Here is a 16,226-nt window from a genome sequence, read left to right as displayed (position 1 = left end):
TAAAGGGACATCTTAAAGACGACAAGAGGAACAGAGAGAGTTAGGGAGCGACTCTTGTACGGGACCGCCTTTGTCCCGTATTAGTAGGGGCGGCAACTTCCTCACACCCAAATAAGGGACAAAGGGTGAGGTCACCACCCCGCGCCCCACGTGACCTCACCCAGCCAGCGGCCACGTGCTCCCGCTCCACCAATGGCGGCCGCCATTGGTGGAGCGGGGGCACGTGGCCGCTGGCTGGGTGAGGTCATGTGGGGCGCGGGGGCGGCGACGTCACCCTTTGTCCCTTATTCGGGAGGGAGGAGGTTGGCAACCCTAGAAAGGCATGGATAGAGTAGTTGTTGAGAGGATGTTTCCACTAGTGGGAGAGTCTAGGACCAGAGGGCACTGCCTTAGAATAAAAGGACCGTACTTTTCGAAAGGAGATGAGGAGGAATTTCTTTAGCCAGAGGGTGGTGAATCTGTGGGATTCATTGCCGCAGAAGGCTGTGGAGGCCAAGTCATCGGGTATTTTAAAAGCAGAGATTGATAGTTCTTGATTAGAAAGGGGGTCAAAAGGTAACGGGGAGTAATGTAGGAGAATGGGGTTGACAGGGGGAAATAGATCAGCAATGGTCTAACGGCGGAGCAGATTTGATGGGCCGAATGGCCTAATTCTGCCCCCACGTCTTCTGAATTCTCTGCCACAGAAGGTAGTTGAGGCCAGTTCATTGGCTATATTTAAGAGGGAGTTAGATGTGGCCCTTGTGGCTAAAGAGATCAGGGGGGTATGGAGAGAAGGCAGGTACGGGATACTGAGTTGGATGATCAGCCATGATCATATTGAATGGCGGTGCGTACAGGCTCGAAGGGCCGAATGGCCTACTCCTGCACCTATTTTCTATGTTTCTATGTGTGTGAACGGGTTGCTATGGGGAATAAGTCGCAGATAGACACAAAAAGCCACAGTAACTCAGTGGGTCAGACAGCGTCTCTGTCACCTATTCCTTTTCTCCAGAGATGACCCACTGAGTTACCCCAACTTTTTGTGTCTATCTTCGGTTTGAGCCAGCATCTGCCGATCTTTCCCACACACTTGGCGTGTACTTTTGTAAGTGGGGAAAGGAGAAGTGAGAATCATGCCCTTAGGTCGAGCTCCCTCTGTCTCCACGCTGAACTCCAGTAGACTGATCTCCCTCTGTCTCCACACTGAACTCCAGTAGACTGATCTCCCTGTCTCCACACTGAACTCCAGTAGACTGATCTCCCTGTCTCCCCACTGAACTCCAGTAGACTGATCTCCCTCTGTCTCCACACTGAACTCCAGTAGACTGATCTCCCTGTCTCCACACTGAACTCCAGTAGACTGATCTCCCTGTCTCCCCACTGAACTCCAGTAGACTGATCTCCCTCTGTCTCCACACTGAACTCCAGTAGACTGATCTCCCTGTCTCCACACTGAACTCCAGTAGACTGATCTCCCTGTCTCCCCACTGAACTCCAGTAGACTGATCTCCCTCTGTCTCCACACTGAACTCCAGTAGACTGATCTCCCTCTGTCTCCACACTGAACTCCAGTAGACTGAGTAGGAAAAAAACTGCAGATGCTGGTTTAAATCGAAGGTAGACACAAAATGTTGGAGTAACTCAGTGAGTCAGGCAGCATCTCGGGAGAGAAGGAATGGGTGAAGTTTCGGGTCGAGACCCTTCTTCAGACCCTTCTGACCTGTCTCGACCCGAAACGTCACCCATTCCTTCTCTCCCGAGATGCTGCCTGACCCACTGAGTTACTCCAACATTTTGTGCCTACCTCCAGTAGCCGGATCTCCCTGTGTCTCTGCAGGAAGAAGACTGGACTTTATTGCCTTCCATCACAGTGAGGAATGTGGAATCCACTGTGTAAGAAAATAACTGCAGATGCTGGTACAAATCGAAGGTATTTATTTCACAAAATGCTGGAGTAACTCAGCGGGTCAGGCAGCATCTCAGGAGAGAAGGAATGGGTGACGTTTCGGGTCGAGACCCATCTGACTGTGGTGGATGTTTATGTTAACTATTATGTGGCTGTGTGTCTTGTTGCTTTTCACTTAGTATGGCTGTATGGTAACTCAGATTTCACTGTCCCTTAACTGGTACATGTGACCATAACTCCTTGAAACCTTGAACTCCACAGGAAGGCTGTAGCTGGCTCACACTCTCCCGCCTGTCATTGTCTCAGTGGTGGCAGGCCTTTGGATCCGCACATTTACGTAAAGCCTGCGGAAATCCTGAACTTGTTGTTGATTCTGGGAAGTGATGGGATTTCACAATGGTTAACGCACAACAATCTGTGTGTGTTGCTCAGACCTAAAAGCACTCTCTCAATTGTTAGGCTTCCAGGAATGCTTTCAAATATCTGCTGTTTAACTCTGGAATTAATTGCCTTGGTTGTGCTAGGGGCTTGAACCTTTTGTTCAGCACTAATGTTTATTTTGGTTTATCAAACTTTTTTATTGTCTTATCCATGAGTACTTTGTCTCCAGACTGTTATGCTGCAGTCAGTAAGAACTTCATTGTTCCGTTAATGTCACTTCAACACAATGTAATAAAACGCAAGTGCGGGATGCCGGTTTATACCAAAGATAGACACAGAGTGCTGGAGTAACTCAGCGGGTCAGGCAACATCTGTGGAGAACATGGATAGGTGACGTTTCACAGAGTGCTGGAGTAACTCAGCGGGTCAGGCAGCATCTGTGGAGAACATGAATAGGTGACGTTTCACAGAGTGTTGGAGTAACTCAGCGGGTCAGGCAGCATCTGTGGAGAACATGGATAGGTGACGTTTCACAGAGTGCTGGAGTAACTCAGCGGGTCAGGCAGCATCTCGGGAGCGAAGGAATGGGTGACATTCAGGTCGAGACCCTTCTTCAGACTGAGAGTCAGGGGAAACAAGAGATAAAGAGAGTATATAGAGAGTAGAGAGATGTGGAGAGGTATAGAACAAATGAATGAAAGGCATGCCAAAAGGCCTGTTTTCATTCTGTCTGGCTCTATATAGCAAAGCCTATTAGGAAAATGAATGCTGTTGCTCAATGTTTCAAGAGAAAAGTAGATTTAGCTCATCAGGGTAACGGAATCAAGGGATATGGGGAGAAAGCAGGAACGGGGGTACTGATTTTGGATGATCAGCCATGATCATATTGGCTCGAAGGGCTAAATGGCCTCCCTCCTGCACCTATTTTCTGTGTTTCTATGGTAAGAAACAAAAGGAAATCTTCAGACATTATCGTTAAAAAGCTATTCTAAAAACCAAAAGCACTTTTCAACAGTTAAAAGAACATTTATAAATGAAAGGGCCTGTTGGGATATTAAAAAAACTGGAAGCCTTTCTGAAGTAGTTGGCAACCCCACTTGTGACAATAAAAGTCTCTCTCTCTCTCTCTCTCTCTCTCTCTCTCTCTCTCTCTCTCTCTCTCTCTCTCTCTCTCTCTCTCTCTCTCTCTCTCTCTCTCTCTCTCTCTCTCTCTCTCTCTCTCTCTCTCTCTCTCTCTCTCTCTCTCTCTCTCTCTCTCTCTCTCTCTCTCTCTCTCTCTCTCTCTCTCTCTCTCTCTCTCATCTCTCTCTCTCTCTCTCTCTCTCTCTCTCTCTCTCTCTCTCTCTCTCTCTCTCTCTCTCTCTCTCTCTCTCTCTCTCTCTCTCTCTCTCTCTCTCTCTCTCTCTCCCCCCCCCCCCCCCCTCTCAAGTAGTTTATAAAATTACTTAATAGAGCCATGAGGTTCAGTTAAAGGGAGCAAACGCCCTCCACACAGACTTGGCGTGTACTTTTGTAAGGGGGGAAAGGAAGTGAGAATCATGCCTTTAGGTCGAGCTCCGTCTGTCTCCCCACTGAACTCCAGTAGACTGATCTCCCTGTCTCCACACTGAACTCCACAGGAAGGCACACTCCCACCTGTCATTGTCTCAGTGGTGGCAGGCCTTTGGATCCGCACATTTACGTAAAGCCTGCGGAAATCCTGAACTTGTTGTTGATTCTGGAAGTGATGGGGATTTCACAATGGTTAACGCACACAATCTGTGTGTGTTGCTCAGACCTAAAAGCACTCTCTCAATTGTTAGGCTTCCAGGAATGCTTTCAAATATCTGCTGTTTAACTCTGGAATTAATTGCCTTGGTTGTGCTAGGGGCTTAAACCTTTTGTTCAGCACTAATGTTTATTTTGGTTTATCAAACTTTTTTATTGTCTTATCCATGAGTACTTTGTCTCCAGACTGTTATGCTGCAGTCAGTAAGATCTTCATTGTTCCGTTAATGTCACTTCAACACAATGTAATAAAAAGCAAGTGCGGATGCCGGTTTATACCAAAGATAGACACAGAGTGCTGGAGTAACTCAGCGGGTCAGGCAGCATCTCTGGAGAACATGGATAGGTGACGTTTCACAGAGTGCTGGAGTAACTCAGCGGGTCAGGCAGCATCTGTGGAGAACATGGATAGGTGACGTTTCAGGTCGGGACCATCGGATAATTAAACATTGTCTGAACTGACAATTAAACACTTGACTCTTGGAACTTTTTTTCTGATATTTTATATATAAGTGTGCGTTCTGTCACGAAAAGTTATTTTGAGAACTTTAAGACACGTGATTATTCAGCCACAAGAAACAGCTTTAGTCCGGTGTCCCAAGAATGTCAGTGGGTGGGACGAGCAGAGAGCTCATTGTGACTGCACCATTTCACTACGCTGGAGCAGTGAGGTTTAGCCAACGTTGGAACGTGTAAGACTCATTGTTTTCTCGTTTCCAGCAAAGTTTACACAATTGCCCGTCCTGTAGGTGTTCGGGGTGTAGTTGCATTTACTGGAATCTTCAATCAGTCTGCACTGAATGTTTTTATCTGAAAGTTTCACAACGTATCCCGCCCTCATTAAGGGACTTGCATTTATACAGCACCTTTCGTCACTTCAAAGTAGGCAAAGTGTATAAAATCATGTGGGGAACAGAAAGGGTGTGCAAACTCTGAGTCTGAAGAAGGGTCCTGACCTGAAACGTCACCTATCCATGTTCTCCAGAGATGCTGCCTGACCCGCTGAGTTACTCCAGCACTCTGTGAAACGTCACCTATCCATGTTCTCCACAGATGCTGCCTGACCTGCTGAGTAGTCTTGCCCACGTAAACACGAATCCAAGATGGATAATAGGCTGTCGGCCACTAGATCGGTTCCTCCTTCTCCCCGCTCCCGTCCGGTAGAAGGTGCAGAAGCTTGAAAGCGCGCACCACCAGACTCAGGAACAGCTTCTTCCCCTCTGTGATCAGGCTTCTGAACGGCCCTTCCATAAGCTAGGGCACTGTCCGATTCACCTCTACCCCATTGCGGACATTGGACTTTGTCTGTGGAACTGATGCGCTACAATGCTGAGAACTATATTGTGCACTCTGTATCTTCCCCTTTGCTCTACCCATTATACACGAGTTTGATTCGATTGTATTTGGAGGCCAAATCATTGGGTATTTTTAAAGCGGAGATTGATAGGCCCTTCATTAGTAAGAGCGTCAATGTTTAGGAAGAGGAGAGGGGTGGTGAATCTGTGGAATTCATTGCTATTTTTAAGAGCAATCTATCTACTGTGATAGATTCTTGATTAGTACGGGTGTCAGGGGTTGTGGGGAGAAGGCAGGAGAATGGGGTTGGGAGGGAGAGATAGATCAGCCATGATTGAATGGCGGAGCAGAATCGGGCACAATGGCCTGATGCTGCTCCTTAGACTAATGATCTTATGAGTATCATCTGACGTATTTGGATAGGATATGAAACAAAGCTTTGCAATGTAACTTGGTACAGGTGACAATAATGAACCTAAAGCTAAAGATACCGCCATTTTCTGTCAGTCTCAATATCATCATATCATCATATCATATATATACAGCCGGAAACAGGCCTTTTCGGCCCACCAAGTCCGTGCCGCCCAGCGATCCCCGTACATTAACACTATCCTACACCCACTAGGGACAATTTTTACATTTACCCAGCCAATTAACCTACATACCTGTACGTCTTTGGAGTGTGGGAGGAAACCGAAGATCTCGGAGAAAACCCACGCAGGTCACGGGGAGAACGTACAAACTCCTTACAGTGCAGCACCCGTAGTCAGGATCGAACCTGAGTCTCCTGCGCTGCATTCGCTGTAAAGCAGCAACTCTACCGCTGCGCTACCGTGCCGCCCTAGCAAGTCATTAATAATGGCGGGCAAATGGATGTCTCTACCCTGTATTTAGGGTTGCCAACTGTCTCACTCCCAAATACGGGACAAGGTGACGTCACCGCCCCACGCCCCACGTGACCTCCTCACCCAGCCAGCGGCCATGTGCTCTCGCTCTACCAATGGCGGCCGCCCGGGCCGGGAGGCGGGTTGCGTAGGAAAAAAAACTGCAGATGCTGGTTCAAATCGAAAAATGCTGGAGTAACTCAGCGGGTCAGGCTGCATCTCTGGAGAGAAGGAATGGGTGACGTTTCGGGTCCTGTAAACCTGCACGTCTTTGGAGTGTGGGAGGAAACCGAAGATCTCGGAGAAAACCCACGTGGTCACAGGGAGAACGTACAAACTCTGTACAGACGGCGCCCGTAGTCGGGATCAAACCCGGGTACAACTGTGAGGCAGCAGCTCAGCCAGATCGATCAACCATGATTGAATGGCGGGGTAGGCTTGATGGGCCGAATGGCCTAATTCTATTCCTATTCCTTATGACCTACTGCTGCGCCCGGCCACTAATTAATGTGTTAATCAATTTATTGTTTTTTTTTTGTTTATTATATGTAATAGACAATAGACAATAGGTGCAGGAGTAGGCCATTCGGCCCTTCGAGCCAGGACCCACATGAAGAAGGGTCTCCACCCGAAACGTCACCCATTCCTTCTCTGCAGAGATGCTGCCCGACCCGCTGAGTTACTCCAGCATTTTGTGATACCGCCATTCAATGTGATCATGGCTGATCATCCACAATCAGTACCCCGTTCCTGCCCTCTCCCCATACCCCCTGACTCCGCTATCATTAAGAGCTCTATCTAACTCTCTCTTGAAAGCATTCAGAGAATTGGCCTCCACTGCCTTCTGAGGCAGAGAATTCCACAGATTTACAACTCTCTGAGTGAAGAAGTTTTTCCTAATCTCCGTTCTAAATGGCCTACCCCTTATTGTTAAACGGTGGCCCCTGGTTCTGGATATCTATCAGTATCGCATTCATGGGCCATGATACCGCAGCAAGTAAGAATTTAATAGTTCCATCGTCGGTATGTGTAACAATTACACACTCTTGACTCTTGGAAATTTTATTTAACGTTTCTGCAAAAATCAAGAATACCACAGATGCTGGAAATCTAAAATCAAAACAGAAAAATGCTGTTCTAACAAATGCAGCATGATCCTTGGAGCATTTCCAATATTTTCTGTTTTTATTTCAGATTAACATCTTTTTGGCCCCTATTATAAAGTTAGCTGTTTCTGGCTGCATAATTAATAATGCAAGCTAATTAGTTGCAAAGGGTAGTCTCTATTAAAAGTAATTGGAGATGATTGGTTTATATCCGGTGAGATGGGGAGGGGTGATATTGATAATTATAAAATTCTATGATTTTGATTGAGGAGATAGATCGCTAATACGTAAACTGTCGGTGATCACAGCTTATCTGCAGAAGCCAAGTAATCTCCAGAAAGATTCCATCTCCAACCTTACGTTTACAAATGCATGAAGTGGAGTGGCTGTTTTGAAGTTTAGCTTGTCGAGCAATCCAAACGATATTTGGATTAAGCTGCCAATCATTACATGAGAGGCGACTTCCAATTCCAATCAGCCACTTCAGGGCCTGGAAATGAGCCCGTGAGAGGTTGATCAATGTTGGAATTCAGAAGGTCATGTCTAGGGTTGCCAACTTCCTCACTCCCAAATAAGGGACAAAGGGTGACGTCACCGCCCCCCGCGCCCCACGTGACCTCACCCAGCCAGCGGCCACGTGCTCCCGCTCCACCAATGGACAGTGTAGGCACGTAGGCCCGGCTGACAGAGGTTGCGTAGTAACTCGCCTCCCGGCCCGGGTGGCCGCCATTGGTGGAGCGGGAGAACGTGGCCGCTGGCTGGGTGAGGTCATGTGGGGCGCGGGGCAGTGATGTCACCCTTTGTCCCTTATTTGGGAGTGAGGAAGTTGGCAACCCTACTAATACGGGACAAGGGCGGTCCCGTATGGGACAAACTAATTTAGCCCAAAATACGGGATGTACCGGCTAATACGGGACAGTTGGCAACCCTATACTTTTCCCTCACGTATCACTGAGACATGCGTAGGTTAATTGGCTTCTGTAAACTGTCCCTAGTGTGTCGGGAGTGGATGAGAAAGTGGGATAACGTGGAATTAATGTGAACGGGTCATCGATGGTTGGCATGGACTTAGTGGGCCGAAAGGTTTTCCATGCCGTATCTTTCAATCCAAATAGAGACAAACCAATACACAGCTCAATTACTGAGACATATTCCTTCCACAAACTCCTTGGTAAGGCAGTAGCTGGAAACCCAAGCAATATGCTCGTTGACAGATATCATCATATCATCTATGTATAAATAGAATAAACATACTGCTTTGGAGTAGATCTTTAGCCAATAAACATCTTCTAAAGTTTGAACACGGTAGTAATTAGTACTTTAGTCTTTAGTAAAGACACACTGGTCAACATGAGGAGCACCTTCAGCAACAGAGTTGTGAATCTCTGCCTCAGAAGGAATTCTCTGCCTCAGAAGGCAGTGGAGGCCAATTCTATGAATGCATTCAAGAGAGAGCTAGATAGAGCTCTTAAGGATAGCGGAGTCAGGGGGTATGGGGAGAAGGCAGGAACGGGGTACTGATTGTGACATGATCACATTGAATGGCGGTGCTGGCTCGGAGGGCCGAATGGCGTCTTCCTGCACCTATTGTCTATTGTCCCACCAAGATACAGCACAGAACACCACAGGAGATCCTTCTTCCCTGTGGCTATCAAACTGTACAACTCCTCCCCCTTCTGTCGTGGGCTAGACTGACTCCTCTCCCTCCCCCCCCCCCAAATCTTTCCACAACCCCCAGTCCTTTCCACTCGTCACTTTAATTTCATGTTTAATGTATCTTGTGTTTTACGACCGTTGGCAGATCAATTTCCCTCCTGGGATAAATAAAGTTCCATCGTATCGCATCGTGATCACGGCTACCAACTGGCTGATAGTAAATCCCAGTGCATGAGTGTGATAATTATCAGCGATCTATCTTCAAAATGTTGATTTAAAGATAATTCCTGTCCCGGTCACATTGCTTTGGCTCAAGATAGTGTTTACGGAATCTTTCTCATTCATCTGATATAAAATTTCAAAGACCACAACTGCAAAGCCGAACGCTGTCCAAAGTTATGCTGGGAGTGTCAGCCAGGGTTTTGTGGTCGAGTGCCTGGAATGGGATTTGAACCCACAACCTTCTGACCCTGAGACAAGTGTGCTACCTACTGGGCCACGTTCATCTAAAGGCCAAGGGCAGCTATGGTTTCAATACAACAGTACAAGTCTCAGTCGAAGGAATCAATTCATAAACCAGCATCGTCAGTTCCTTCCGACACAGATTAATGCGTCAAACTTTTAGTAGAAACAAGGAACTGGTCTGCAAAAAGAGACACAAAGTGCTGGAGTAACTCAGCGGGTCAGGCAGCGTCTGTGGAGAACATGGAGAGGTGACGTTTCACAGAGTGCTGGAGTAACTCAGCGGGTCAGGCAGCATCTCTGGTGAACATGGATAGGTGACGTTTCAGGTCGGGACCCTTCTACTCGGCCCCCAAGAAAGAATGTCCGAGGAAGGGTCCCGACCCAAAACGTCGCCTGTTCAAGTTCTCCAGAGATGCTGCCTGACCTGCTGAGTTACTCCAGCACTTTGTGTTCTTTTTTGTAGACCATCGTCTGCAGTTCATTGTGTCTCCATTTCACAGCTCCACTGTGAAAACTCCTCCAGGTGATTCTTCCTCAATGCCTCTGCCACCCCATTCTAAAGATACGTCCTTTATTCTGAGGCTGTGCCCTTTGATCATAGACGCTCCTCCCACTTACGGTTGCCAACGTTCTCACTCCCAAATAAGGGACACAAGGTGATGTCACCGCCCAGCGCCCTACATGACCTCACCCAGCCAGCGGCCACGTTCTCCCGCTCCACCAATGGCGGCCACCCGGGCCGGGAGGCGAGTTACTACGCAACCTCTGTCAGGCGGCACCTGGGCCTCCATGCCTACACTGTCCGGACCTACAGCGGCCTCTGTGCCTACACTGTCCGGACCTACAGCGTCTGGGCCTACAGTGTAAGGGGCCTACAGTGTCTGGGCCTACAGCGCCTCTGGGTCTAATACGGAACAAAGGCGGTCCCGTACTGGACAAACCAATTTGGCCCAATATCCGGGATATCCCGGCTAATACGGGACAGTTGGCAACCCTTCCCCCACTACTGGAAACATCCTCTGCACACCCACTCTAGGCAAAGAGCTTGGATAGTGTCAATGTCCTACACAAGTTACTTTCAAGTGCAGCAAATGATTAGGAAGGCAAATGGCATGTTGGCGTCCATTACTCGATGGGTTGAGTGTAGGAGTAAGATGTGTGTCTGCAATAATATAGGTACTGGGTGACACCCTGCCCAGAGTGTTGTGCACTGTTTTGGTCTCATCTATGAAGGATTAACCATGTAAGAAGGTTAACCTGTGATGAGCGTTTGTCGGCACTGGGCCTGTACTCGCTGGAGTTTAGAAGAATGAGGGGGGACCTCATTGAAACGTACAGTATAGTGAAAGGCCTGGATAGAGTGGATGTGGAGAGGATGTTTCCACTGGTGGGAGAGTCCAGGACCAGAGGACACAGCCTCAGAATTAAAGGACGTTCTTTCAGGAATGATAAGTCTTCTTCAGTCTGAAAAAGGATCTCGACCCGAAACGTCACCCATTCCTTCTCTCCAGAGATGCTGCCTGTCCCGCTGAGTTACTCCAGCATTTTGTGAACAAGTAAAACATTCATTTGGAAGTCGGCAGTGGAACTGAAACTGTGCATCCAGCTACTTCCAACATCACGCTGGATAATTCTGCTAAATCTTCAGCAGTGGTGTTAGATTTCAAACGCGAGGATGTCAGATACCTCAAAGTACAAAGTGTTTTTGTTCCCTTGCCTGTTAGCACAGTCAGAACTCTGCCCTGTTCTTCCCCCAAACGCTTGATACTTGAAAAATATATTTGTACACACATTGCTTCAGATAAAACAAGGCAGGAAATCACATAACATCGTCTCTCACTCAGTCACTATGATTAACAACGAGAGCAAACTAGGCTCAAAGTGCTGGAGTAACTCAGCGGGTCAGGCAGCATCTGTGGAGAACATGGATAGGTGACGTTTCACAGAGTGCTGGAGTAACTCAGCGGGTCAGGCAGCATCTGTGGAGAACATGGATAGGTGACGTTTCACAGAGTGCTGGAGTAACTCAACGGGCCATTTGGCCCTTTGAGGCAGCACCCCCATTCAATGTGATCGTAGCTGACCATCTAAAATCTGTACCCCGTTCCTGCTTTCTCCCCATATCCCTTGATTCCGTTAGCCCCAAGAGCAAAATCTAACTCTCTCTTGAAAACATCCAGTGAATTGGCCTCCACTGCCCTCTGTGGCAGAGAATTCCACAAATTCACAACTCTCTGTGTGAAAACGTTTTTACTCATCTCAGTTTTAAATGGCCTCCCCTTTATTCTTAGACTGTGTGGCCCCTGGTTCTGCCGCCATTGGTGGATTGGGAGCACGTGGCCGCTGGCTGGGTGAGGTCACGTGGGGCGTGGGGCGGCGACGTCACCTTGTCCCGTATTTGGGAGTGAGGAAGTTGGCAACCCTACACAGCATGGAAACAGGGGCCTTCCAAGGCTGACCATGGTACCCAACTAAGCTAGGCCCCATCTGCCTGTGTTTGGCCCATTTCCCTCTCACCCTCTGCTATCCATGTACCGGTCAAGAGTGTTTTATTGTCAAATGCCCCAAAATGGATCAACAAAACTCTTACTTCTAGCAGCATAACAGATATGTAAACATTGGACTCATAATAAACCCACAATAAACAATAAACATAATATAAAAATACATTTAAAAAACTAAACAGATAAATAAACCATCAGTCTGAAGAAGGGTCCCGGCCCAAAAAGTCACCCATTCCTTCTCTCCTGAGATGCTGCCTGATCTGCTGAGTTACTCCAGCATTTTGTGATACCTTCGATTTGTGCCAGCATCTGCAGTTATTTTCTGATACACTGGTAATCCAAATGCCTTTTAAATGTCATATTGTACCTGTCTCAGTGTCTTCCTCTGCCATGTGTGGTGGTGGAGGCAGGTATGATAGTGGCATTTAAGAGACTTTTGGATGGGCACACGGATATGGAGGGATCTGGATCACGTGCAGGTACATAAGAGTTGGTCTTGGCACCATGTTTGGCACAGGTTTTGTGGGCCGAGGGGCCAGTTCCTGTGCTGTACTGTTCTGAGTTCTATGTTCTAAGTATACATCCAGGAAAAAAAGCAGTCTGAAGAAGACCCACTCCTTCTCTCCAGAGATGCTGCCTGACCCGCTGATTTACTCCAGCTCTTTGTCCCTCACTTTTCAAAGCACACAGTAACTTTTGACCCGGAAGGATTTTTCAGGCTCACCAACCTTTGTCAGTTTATTTCGGAGAAGCTGAAGGAATCATTTTAAATCGCTGTTGATGAAGTAATATTTTCAGTTTCGCTCAGCCGCTGGAACCCATATCTGACCTGCAAGTCAAAGAACCACTGGGTTAGCATTGGTTTAGTTTAGTTTAGAGATACAGCAGGGAAACAGGCCCTTCAGCCCACCGAGCCCGCGCCGACCGGCGATCACCCATTCACACGAGTTCCACGTTATCCCACTTTCCCATCCTCGCCCCACACACTAGGGGCAATTTACAGAGGGTCAGTTAACCTACAAACCCGCACCACGGCTTTGGGATGTGGGAGGAAACCGGAGCACCCAGATGGAACCCACACGGTCACTGGGAGATCGAGCGTACACCACAGAGGCAGCACCCGAGGTCTGGATCGAACCCGGTCTCTGGTCCTGTGAGGCAGCGGCTCTACCTGCTGCACCACTGTGCCAAAGATAGACGCTAACTGCTGGAGTAACTCAGCGGGTCAGGCAGCATCTGTGGAGAACATGGATAGGTGACGTTTCACAGAGTGCTGGAGTTACTCAGCGGGTCAGGCAGCATCTGTGGAGAACATGGATAGGTGACGTTTCACAGAGTGCTGGAGTTACTCAGCGGGTCAAGCAGCATCTCTGGAGAACATGGATAGGTGACGTTTCACAGAATGCTGGAGTAACTCAGCGGGTCAGGCAGCATCTGTGGAGAACATGGATAGGTGACGTTTCACAGAGTGCTGGAGTTACTCAGCGGGTCAGGCAGCATCTGTGGAGAACATGGATAGGTGACGTTTCACAGAGTGCTGGAGTTACTCAGCGGGTCAGGCAGCATCTCTGGAGAGAAGGAATGGATGACATTTCTAGTTTTAGCCCTTCATCATGAAGGGTCTCGACCGAAAACGACATATTTTCCTTTTCTCCAGAGATGCTGCTGAGTTACTCCAGCACTTTGTGTCTGTCTTTGGAGGGTCTGCATTGCTGCACTGCCCCCGGGCGCTGGTTCATAGCGGCAAATATTTCCATCACTAACTGGAACAGAGTCAGAGATTAGCCGTGCGAGTGGTATCCTGGTGTGTCAGTTCTCAGAAGATCTTTGAGATCGTATAGTTCCTGTTCTTGCCCTGCAAGATGAATCATACTGATTGCTACACAAGACCTTTGCTTTAAGAGGTTAATTTCCGTTAAGGTTATTAGTGTTTTTAGTAAGTGTTCCCTGCAGTGTGCTTGTGCAACGGAGCTGCTTCTGAGAAACAGAGAAACATCCAAGGAATAGGAATAGAGAGCTAGTAAAAACATAGAAAATTAGTTGCAGGAGTAGGCCATTCAGCCCTTCGAGCCAGCACCGCCATTCAATACGATCATGTCTGACCATCTAAAATCAGTACCCCGTTCCTGCTTTCTCCCCATATCACTTGATTCCTTTAGCCCCAAGAGCTAAATATAACTCTCTCTTGAGAATCGGCCTCCACTGCCTTCTGTGGCAGAGAATTCCACAGATTCACAACTCTCTGGGTGACATTTCTTTTCCTCATCTCAGTCCGAAATGGCCTTCCCCTTATTCTTAAACTGTGACCCCTGGTTCTGGACTCCCCCAAAAACATCGGGAACAATTTACCTGCATCTAGCCTGTCCAATCCCTGAAGAATTGTATATGTTTCTATAAGATCTCATCTCATCCTGCTAAATTCCAGTGAAGACAAGCCCAGGGAAACCTTTTCAACATTGCACAAAGCAACCATATTTTTCTTTAACTGCAATCATAATCAGAAACTGGGCAAGCACTGAACAGCCCAGTTTAAAAAAAAATTGTATACAAAACTTTGCTTCTAATTGGTGGTTCTTTTAGTATGAAGCCACGCCATGCAGTTCAGAGGCTTTAAAAAACTTTATAGACAATAGACAATAGGTGCAGGAGTAGGCCATTCAGCCCTTCGAGCCAGCACCACAATTCAATGTGATCATGGCTGATCATTCTCAATCAGTACCCCGTTCCTGCCTTCTCCCCATACCCCCTGACTCCGCTATCCTTAAGAGCTCTATCTAACTCTCTCCTGAAAGCATTCAGAGAATTGGCCTCCACTGCCTTCTGAGGCAGAGAATTCCACAGATTTACAACTCTCTGACTGAAAACGTTTTTCCTCATCTCCATTCTAAATGGCCTACCCCTTATTCTTAAACTGTGGCCCCTGGTTCTGGACTCCCCCAACATTGGGAACATGTTTCCTGCTTCTAACGTGTCCATCCCCTTAATAATCTTATATGTTTCGATAAGATCACCTCTCATCCTTCTAAATTCCAGTGTATACAAGCCTAGTCGCTCCAGTCTTTCAACATATGACAGTCCCGCCATTCCGGGAATTAACCTAGTAAACCTACGCTGCACGCCCTCAATAGCAAGAATATCTTTCCTCAAATTTGGAGACCAAAACTGCACACAGTACTCCAGGTGCGGTCTCACTAGGGCCCTGTACAACTGCAGAAGGACCTCTTTGCTCCTATACTCAACTCCTCTTGTTATGAAGGCCAACATTCCATTGGCTTTCTTCACTGCCTGCTGTACCTGCATGCTTCCTTTCAGTGACTGATGCACTAGGTCACCCAGATCTCGTTGTACGTCCCCTTTTCCTAACTTGACATCATTCAGATAATAATCTGCCTTCCTATTCTTACCACCAAAGTGGATAACCTCACACTTATCCACATTAAACTGCATCTGCCATGCATCCGCCCACTCACGCAACCTGTCCAAGTCACCCTGCAACCTCATAGCATCTTCCTCACAGTTCACTCTGCCACCCAGCTTTGTGTCATCTGCAAATTTGCCAAGTGCCAAGTCTGTGGATCTGTTGTTCATCTGAAAGTAGAGATGAGGGGGGGGGGGGGGGGGGGGGAGCAAGGGGAATTGTTATCACACCTTCCCCAGCCCACAATGGACCATTGTAGGCTCCACCCTTCCTGAGGTCATTTGAGGTCCCAAATACGGGACAAGGTGACGCCCCGCGCCCCACGTGACCTCGCCCAGCCAGTGGCCACGTGCTCCCGCTCCACGAATGGCGGCCGCCCGGGCCAGGAGGCGGTTTGCTATGTAACCTCCGTTAGGCAAACACACTCGGCCCCGCGCCCCGAACACACTCCGTCAGCCTACACCGTCCCGGCTGACAGCGGCCCGCGGGCCTAATACGGGACAAGGGTGGTCCCGTACGGGACAAACCAGTTTAGCTCAATGTACGGGATGTCCAGGCTGATACGGGACAGTTGGCAACACCTAGTTCTAAATCACGAGATGCTCCCTGCCTCCATGGGTCTTCACAGTGATGACAGTGTGGGCTTTTTAAACATCCAGCGACTGCAAACAATTGCAGCACTGTGGAACTAAATGAGCCACTGTGCTAATGCAGGCAGGGATCCCACTCCCAGCCTCCCCAAGCAGCGACAGCCAGGGTTTCAACCTTAATCCTCCACTTTGGTGCCAATCATAGTTATTATCAGATCTTTCGGCCGTTTGCTGTGGGAGTGTCTCAGTTTTTAGTTTCGAGATTCAGCCT

At 48.0% G+C, this 16,226-nt stretch overlaps 2 protein-coding genes across 8 annotated transcripts in view; one reads left to right on the top strand and one right to left on the bottom strand.

Moving 5' to 3' along the window:
• chlsn (cholesin) overlaps positions 1-16,226 on the top strand; it is a 186,323-nt gene that overhangs the window by 116,075 nt on the left and 54,022 nt on the right. The gene's annotated exons all lie outside the window — the stretch shown is intronic.
• The window catches only part of gpr146 (G protein-coupled receptor 146), a 70,760-nt gene that overhangs the window by 15,965 nt on the left and 38,569 nt on the right, over positions 1-16,226 (bottom strand). For 6 of the 7 annotated variants that reach the window (XM_078417607.1, XM_078417606.1, XM_078417610.1 and 3 more), the window contains one exon: positions 12,676-12,776. The gene's annotated coding sequence lies outside the window, so the exon portion shown is untranslated. Of the gene's footprint in view, positions 1-3,893; positions 3,987-12,675; positions 12,777-16,226 lie in introns of those variants that run through there. The other variant, XR_013548667.1, reaches the window with a different exon arrangement.

The sequence above is a fragment of the Rhinoraja longicauda genome, chromosome 21, assembly GCF_053455715.1.
Source record: "Rhinoraja longicauda isolate Sanriku21f chromosome 21, sRhiLon1.1, whole genome shotgun sequence".
Taxonomy (NCBI): Eukaryota; Metazoa; Chordata; class Chondrichthyes; order Rajiformes; family Arhynchobatidae; genus Rhinoraja; species Rhinoraja longicauda.
This window is presented reverse-complemented; position numbering and strand designations above follow the sequence as displayed.